Source organism: Rattus rattus, chromosome 4 (assembly GCF_011064425.1).
Source record: "Rattus rattus isolate New Zealand chromosome 4, Rrattus_CSIRO_v1, whole genome shotgun sequence".
NCBI lineage: Eukaryota > Metazoa > Chordata > Mammalia > Rodentia > Muridae > Rattus > Rattus rattus.
This window is the reverse complement of record NC_046157.1, coordinates 7,666,810-7,674,260: the sequence shown is the minus strand read 5'-3', so window position 1 is coordinate 7,674,260 and position 7,451 is coordinate 7,666,810.

Sequence of the window (7,451 nt, the reverse complement as noted above, 5' to 3'; positions counted from 1 at the left end):
TCTTTGGATGCAACGTCCTTACCTCACAGATCGCACAGGTGCCACAGGGGAGTCTCACTTCTGCAGGAGCTAAGAGCTCACTTCCTGCTCTCCCTCTCCTGTTCACTGAGCCAAGGCGAGGAATAGTTAGACTTGCTTATCAGTGTTCCTAAATCTGTGTAATTACCCAACTAGAAAATAATCTATGTCAACACGGTGTCTACAAACATCTTATTATCACAAAGCACCCAGTGACCAGGGTGGCATATACTTGTTATCCCAGTACTGGGGAGACTGAGACCGGAGGATTGCTGAAAGTTTGAGGTTAGCCTGGGTGGTATCATGGATTCAAGAGTCCAAGCACAGCTTGGGATATATAAAGAATGACTGTCAATAAAACAAAAAGCCAGGAACGATGGTGCTGGCCCTCAATCCCAGCCCTTGGGAGATAGGGGGAGTTAGTTCTTTGGGTTCAAATCTACCATGGCCTAAAGGGAGAGGTGTGTTACAGTTGGGGCTACACAGAGAAACCTGTCTATGAAATTGGTGTGTGTGCTCACACACACACACACACACACACACACACACGCACACACACACACACACACACAAGTACATACACAGTAATACACAGCTGTGTACATACACACCTGCATACACACACACACACACATACCACTGCATTCACACACATATACACATATACCTGCAAACACACACACCTACATATACACACACACCTACATACACACACACACTTGCATACACACACATATACACATATACCTGCAAACACACACACCTGCATACACACACACACATACCTGCAAAAACACACACCTGCCTACACACACATACACACACACACCTGCATACATACACCTGTATACACACCCATGTATACACACATATACCTGTAAACACACACACACCTGCATATACACACACACACTTGCTAAACACACACCTGCATACACATACATATACACACATATACCTGTAAACACACACCTGCATACACACACACACACACACACACACACACCTGTGTACATTCACCTACCATCTGAGAACCTAAGTTAAGCAACTACTCTCTACACACACCCCCCCAAAAAAAATCCCCCACTTTCCTCGAGCACTCAGACCCCACATTCTGGGACCCACCTGTAACACCTGCTCCCTCCACAGATAGAGCCCTCAGTCCAACTCCCTCTGGTTCTCTTATCCTAACCCAACCCAGAGCAAAAGCCAATATGCCTTAATAAAAAGCCAACAGAGCTCAGGGGGTATGGGGGAATGGATGACTTCTCACTGTTTAACTCTCTTTTGCTGTTCTGGGGCTAAAAGCTGATGGCTTCTGGCAATGATCTCCTGAGAGAGCAGCTGGGGATTAAGAAAAGGAACTTAGTTACTTAGGCTCTTTACTATTGACTCAGGAGCCTCTTGCTGGCCAAGCAAGAGGAGCTTGTTAGGCCAGGTGAACCAAAGAAAAAGGAAAAAGGAGGAAAGAAAGGATGACCCAGAAAATGCTACACTGTCACTTTATTTTTGTTCTCAATTTTTGTACTTTTTCAGAAAAAAATTAAGTCATATAATTATCAGGTAGAATCATTATAGCAGGATAATTGATTACATGGTTTTCTAAGCACTTTTACATTCTATAAGTTCAATGTCATCATGTCATATATCGTTGTGGTTTAAGGAGTTACTGCAGAATTGTTTACATGTTTTTCTATTAAGACTAGTACCTCCTTAAACATTTTTTACCTAGCTCCACAACTTCATTATAAATTTAAAGCAAATTTTTTTAAATCTCTAGAATAGTTATTCTTGTTCGCTTGTTTTTTTGTTTTGTTTTTTTCTTTCTTCTGTTTAGGTCTGAGTTATATCCTCCCCTCTTTTTCATTAATTTCATTATTCACCTTACATCCCAATATCAACTGTCACTCTCCTCCAATACCCCCTCACACAGATCCTTCCCGCCATTTCCCTCTCCCATCCCCTTCTCCCCTGACAAGGGGGATCCCCTGAAATCACCCCCTCTCCCCTGAAACTCAAGTTACTGCAGGACTAGGCATCCTCTCCCAATGAGGCCAGACAAGGCAGCCCAGTTGGGGGGATGGAATCAACAGCCAAACAACAGTTTTCAGGGAAAGCCCGTCCTCCAGTTGATGGGTTACGGCCATGAAGACCAAGCTATAAATCTGTTATAAGCCCTGCCCTCGGTCCAACCCATGCTTGCTTCCTGGTTGGTGGTTCAGTCTCTGGAAGCCCCCAAGGGTTCAGGTTAGTTGACTCTGTAGGTCTTCCTGTGGAGTCCTTGTCTTCCGATCCCTCAATTCTTCCCCCAACTCTTCCACATGACTCCCTGAGCTCCATCCAATGTTTGGCTGTGGGTCTCTGGGCCTCTTTCCATTCGCCACTGGGTGGAGCCCCTCAGAGGAGAGTTATGCTAGGCTCCTATCTGCAAGCACAACAGAGTATCATTAACAGTGTCAGGGATTGGTTCTTGCCCTTGGGATAGTCGTCAACTGGGGGCAGCACTTGGTGGGCCATTCCCTCAGGCTCTGCTCTATGTTTGTCCCTGCACATCCTGTAGGCAGGACACTTCTGAGGGAGGTAACCAAGGCCCAAAAGGGCATGCATGGTCTGTACTCACTTATAAGTGTATTCATTTTCATGCTCTGCTTTTTATTGACTACTGAAGCAGGAAAGACAGCCCTGCAGCAAACACTACTTACAAAGATGCCTTCAAGCTTCTGCCTAACACTCCACCATAGGGGTCTGCTTGGCTTCATTTAATCTTCCCATATTGTTGATCTTGTTATTAGTGTGTGTGTGTGTGTGTGTGTGTGTGTGTGTGTGTGTGCATGTGTGTGTGTGTGTGTGTCTCCCACGTGCATGTGTGCATGTGTGTGCGCGTGTTTAGGGCGGGATGTGCTCGTCTTGTGGAAGTCAGAGGATAACTCTGTGGAATCAGTTTTCTCCTGTCCAGGGGGTTGGTTATTCAGGCAGCCAATGCTGTCTGCCATTTCTATAGTTTTGAACACTGCTTGCCTGCACTTCCTATATAATCAGATCTCCCTCCGATGGGGTTGAAGACTAGGCAGTCATAGTCTCATAATTAAATTTAAGTTTTTTAGGATTTAAGAAGATGTTTGTAGGTCTAAAAATGCTTTTAAGTTATCAATACACGTTATGATAGAAAATGATTTAGGTACAAAACTCTAAACTCAGCGAGATAGGATGGATAATGCAATACTTTATCCAAAGTTGTCAAACCCATGGACTGGACTTTATGAATGTAAACCTTACCTAATAGTTTCCATAAGTGCTTCATATCTGTTCCTACTATGTGCCATTTATTATTGTAAAAGAAAGAGCCTTCTTGTCTGGACAAAATGGGAAATGTGGCAGTTGGTCTGGTGTTGCTATGTGTTTAATGCTAAATACTGACCCCCCCCCCAAGACTTTGTTGCCCTGACAAGCAGATCTACACGTACACCATGATACTGTGTGAACCTTGCTCCCCAGTTTAAAACTATTTGTTAAATAAAGGTGAATACAGCCAATTACTGGAGAAAATAGAGGTGGGGGTTCCAGATAAACACCAGAAGGAAGGAAGAAGAAGACAAAGGAAGAGTAGGTTTCCATTAGCTATGATGGACCAGGCGCATTTTCCTGAGTGAAATGTACCATAAGGAGAAGGTGGTGGTACAGAAATAATCCTGGAAGACACAAACAGCAAGTATTTGGGAGCACAACTGGGGAAGTAGGTGGTCCAGTTAGAAAATTAGATTAGCGCAAAGCTAAATAAATAATTCAATGTCTGAGTCTCATTCATTTGTAAGCTAGACTTAGTTTATGGGTCTGTGTTGTGTAGAGGGCCCCTATAACATTCACCACCACAAGATGGCGCTGGCTTCCACTTCGCCCCACATGGAAGGCCAGGATAGCTTTCGCCATTACAAGATGGCGCTGGCCTCCGCTGCGCCAGCCGACTTCCTTTCAGGAAGTTAACTGTGTGCGCATGTGCAAGAGTGCCTTTGTGCCAGGTCTTTGCCCACTCCAGGGCATGCCTAATGAGGTCATGGGTAAGTGACCAATCAGGTGTGGATGCGTCATGCTAGGGTGTATATAAGCCGTGCCATGCAGGCGCGAGGGGCTTCTCCTTAAGATTCAATAAAAGTTTGGCTGCAGCAAGGATTCGTATGTCCCCGCGTGTTTTCTTCCTGGCGAGAGGTCGCGCGGGACATTTGGTGCCGAGAACCCGGGACAAAACGCCTCACCATCGCCTCACCATTTGCTGCTCAGATATCCCGTAATATATCTCAGTATCTTACAGGAATTGGGTTTCAACACGTTGATGGACTAGTCCAGGAATTGAGACAATCCATCGTCCATATCGACTCCACTCGAGTGGATAGTCACCGTGAAAGGGAAAATCTTACCTCTCTGCTGACACCATCTGGTTTTTTCCCTCTTTGTCTATTGTCTGTCCTTGGTGCACCAAGCTGTCCATGTATGTCAGTTTATGTCTGTGGTTTTTGTTTCTCGTTGTTTAAATGTTTTATGTTTCATGTTCAAAAGAAAAAATGGTAAAAACTTTATCTGCTGGTCGTTCACACCTTGACTTGGTTTTAACTCGCTTCAAAAAAGGAACAAATGAATAAAAAACAGTTTCAATCAGGCCTTTAGAGCCCTGCACCTGCAGCCAGGAGTCTGGGTCAGCTGGAGAAGCTGCCCAGGAGCTAAGCATCTGCACGAGCTGATCTTAAAGGCGCCAGCAGCTCCTCAGCTTCTTTGGTACAAAACTGATGGCTGTTAATCTTCGAAAAATCTTTGACTGTGATTATTAGACTCAACAGGTGACAAGGTGCTTCTCTTAAAATCATAGCTAAAAAGGTAAAAATGGTGTTTGGTCTAAATATTAAAGATATGTGTAGCCACTTCAATTTTGTTTCTCATTGGTTTTAAATGTGTAAATATGCTCTACTTGCCTTGGTCATAGATTGTTGGCTTTTAAGTTATTGGATATGGTTAAAAAGGTATAATATTGGTAACAGAAAGTTGACATAAAACTGGTAATTTGGATGGAGTCATTCTAGACAACATGTGACATGAGCCAACCTAGGGAAACAGATCTAAATTGAGATAATATTTTTATGGAATTCTTATCCTAGAAACCAGGCTTCTAAAAGAATTTAGGACAATGTCTCTTTGTTGAGGTACTGGAGACTACACCATCGTGCGTTCATATATAGGAATTGGCAGTCAAACTTTGTACTAGATTGTTGGAGGTCGAGTTTTGCTTTCCAAAGTTGTGGTTTGCCCTGAAGCTATCTGTATTTTGATGCTAATTCCACTGCCCCAAGAACAGCTGCCTAGTCAGTACTCAGAACTCAGGTGACTTCCCAAAGTTGTGGTTGTGCTCTGGTGTTACAAGGAGAATTTAAGGATTATGATTAAGGATTGCCAATGTTACATTGACTAACTCAAACTTATTTTTAATTAAGAAAAAAATCAAACAGGTAAAGATTGTTACAGGATTTACAAAGGATTGATGAGGTTTTAGAACTTGTGAGAGCATTACAGCCAGTTTCCTTACTCCAACTGCCATTTCAAGAAAGATTTAGAGGATTGTTTTTATGCAATTTGTTACGTCCTGGCGATTGTGAGTCTTCATTTCGTGGGCTTGCTTATAATTTTAGAGAGCCCATAAAGTGATATCATTAAAAATTTTACAAAAGAATGGCTAATAGCCTTATATTATGTAATTTTGTTGCTTCTTCAATGTAAGGAGTTAGAACTTTGAATCTTTCAGTGTATATAGACATTTTTACTACAAACCTTTGCTCTCAAAATGAGCTTTAATATTTGGGGAGTAGCTGTTAGACTACTCCAGAAAAGAATATTTGAAACTAATTTTAAGCTTCTAAGGATATGTTAATTGGCTAAGTACCTCACCTTACCAGAGGACTTAGGTCTTTGTTTGTTATCCTCATTGGAGATAAAGCTTCAGTTGTGTTAATACAGAATTGTAGGCTAGATTCATGGAAGTATTTTAAAAAGAAACCTGGTAAAACATATCTTATTCCAAACAACAATCAAATTGGTTATTACAAAATACTGATATTTGGCCTATTACATATACAAATTTTTCAGACAAAATTGATAATTTTACTCTTTACATGCTTTTGTACTTCCTATATATTTGTGCATACAACCCATAGGAAATGCGCTTAGTGTATTTATAGGTGGTTCATCTAATGAAAAGGCTACATGTATGATTGGATCACTTGTTTATTCTCTTGAGTTTCTATTGCTTCAACACAGATTATTAAATTCCGTAGTTTAGCCACTGTTTTTAAATCAAACTTTCTATTCACATACTGATAGCCAATGTGTGGCTTGTGGTTTACAATTGATTTCAATTACTTAATGCTTTATTAGAGACAGGTTTTCTACTTAAAATCAGTGAGTGATTTCAGTGTAAATTGTCTGACAACTCACTGTCCTTTCAGTGCTCTGGTTCAGACAACTAAATTAAACCTTAGGCTCATACCTAACTTTGAAAATGGTAATAGAGTTGATATGAAAAGAAGAAGACTCCATTTGCTTACTTTAAATTCTCAGCCTCACCCTGCCAGCTCAGGGATTTCTAGTACGACTGAAATTGAACAATATTTACAGGATTTGACATTTCTAATTAATGCTTATGTTTAGGTAAATAAAGTTTGTGAGGGGTTGGGATTTGGCTCAGTGGTACAGCTTGCCTAGGAAGCGAAGGCCCTGGTTCGGTCCCCAGCTCCGAAAAATAAAAAGAACCAAAAAAAAAAAAAAAAAAAAAAACAAATAAAGTTTGTGAGGTGCTAGAGAAATGGCTTAGTGGTTAAGAGCACTAAGTGTACTGTTCCTTAATAGACCATTTAAGAACTCAAACTGGATTGCCTGGACTCATTAACAAGGGAGGACAATGATACTAGACAGATTGTAGGCCTTACATAGGAACAATTAGTCAAAAAATCTCATTCTTTATATATCCAAAACAATAATGCTGGAGACAATAATTTGGTATACAAGTCAATTTATAAATACAAGTGCTCAGTGTCCTCAATTTAATCCTCAAGGACTTACCTTAATAAATAATATCTTTACTATATCTTAATAAATAAAAAGGGGGAGTTATCCCTGTATGCTAAATAATGCTCCTTTTATTTCAATTTTAAAATTTGGATGCCAAAGTTTATGGCACCCTACAACTAGGCATACTTCTGCATAGGTGAAATAGAGAGATCCACATATTGACATGATCCTGTCCAGATATTTTATATGGGGAAGAGGGAATGTTTGTCTTTTTTCTACAGGATGCTACAAGAGTTTGCCAGCTGCCAGAGGTGGTTGCTGAGACTTGCTGATCCTGGTTGCATAAAGATTCAGCTCTCCTGGTTCGGGTCCCTGGAGTCATTCCT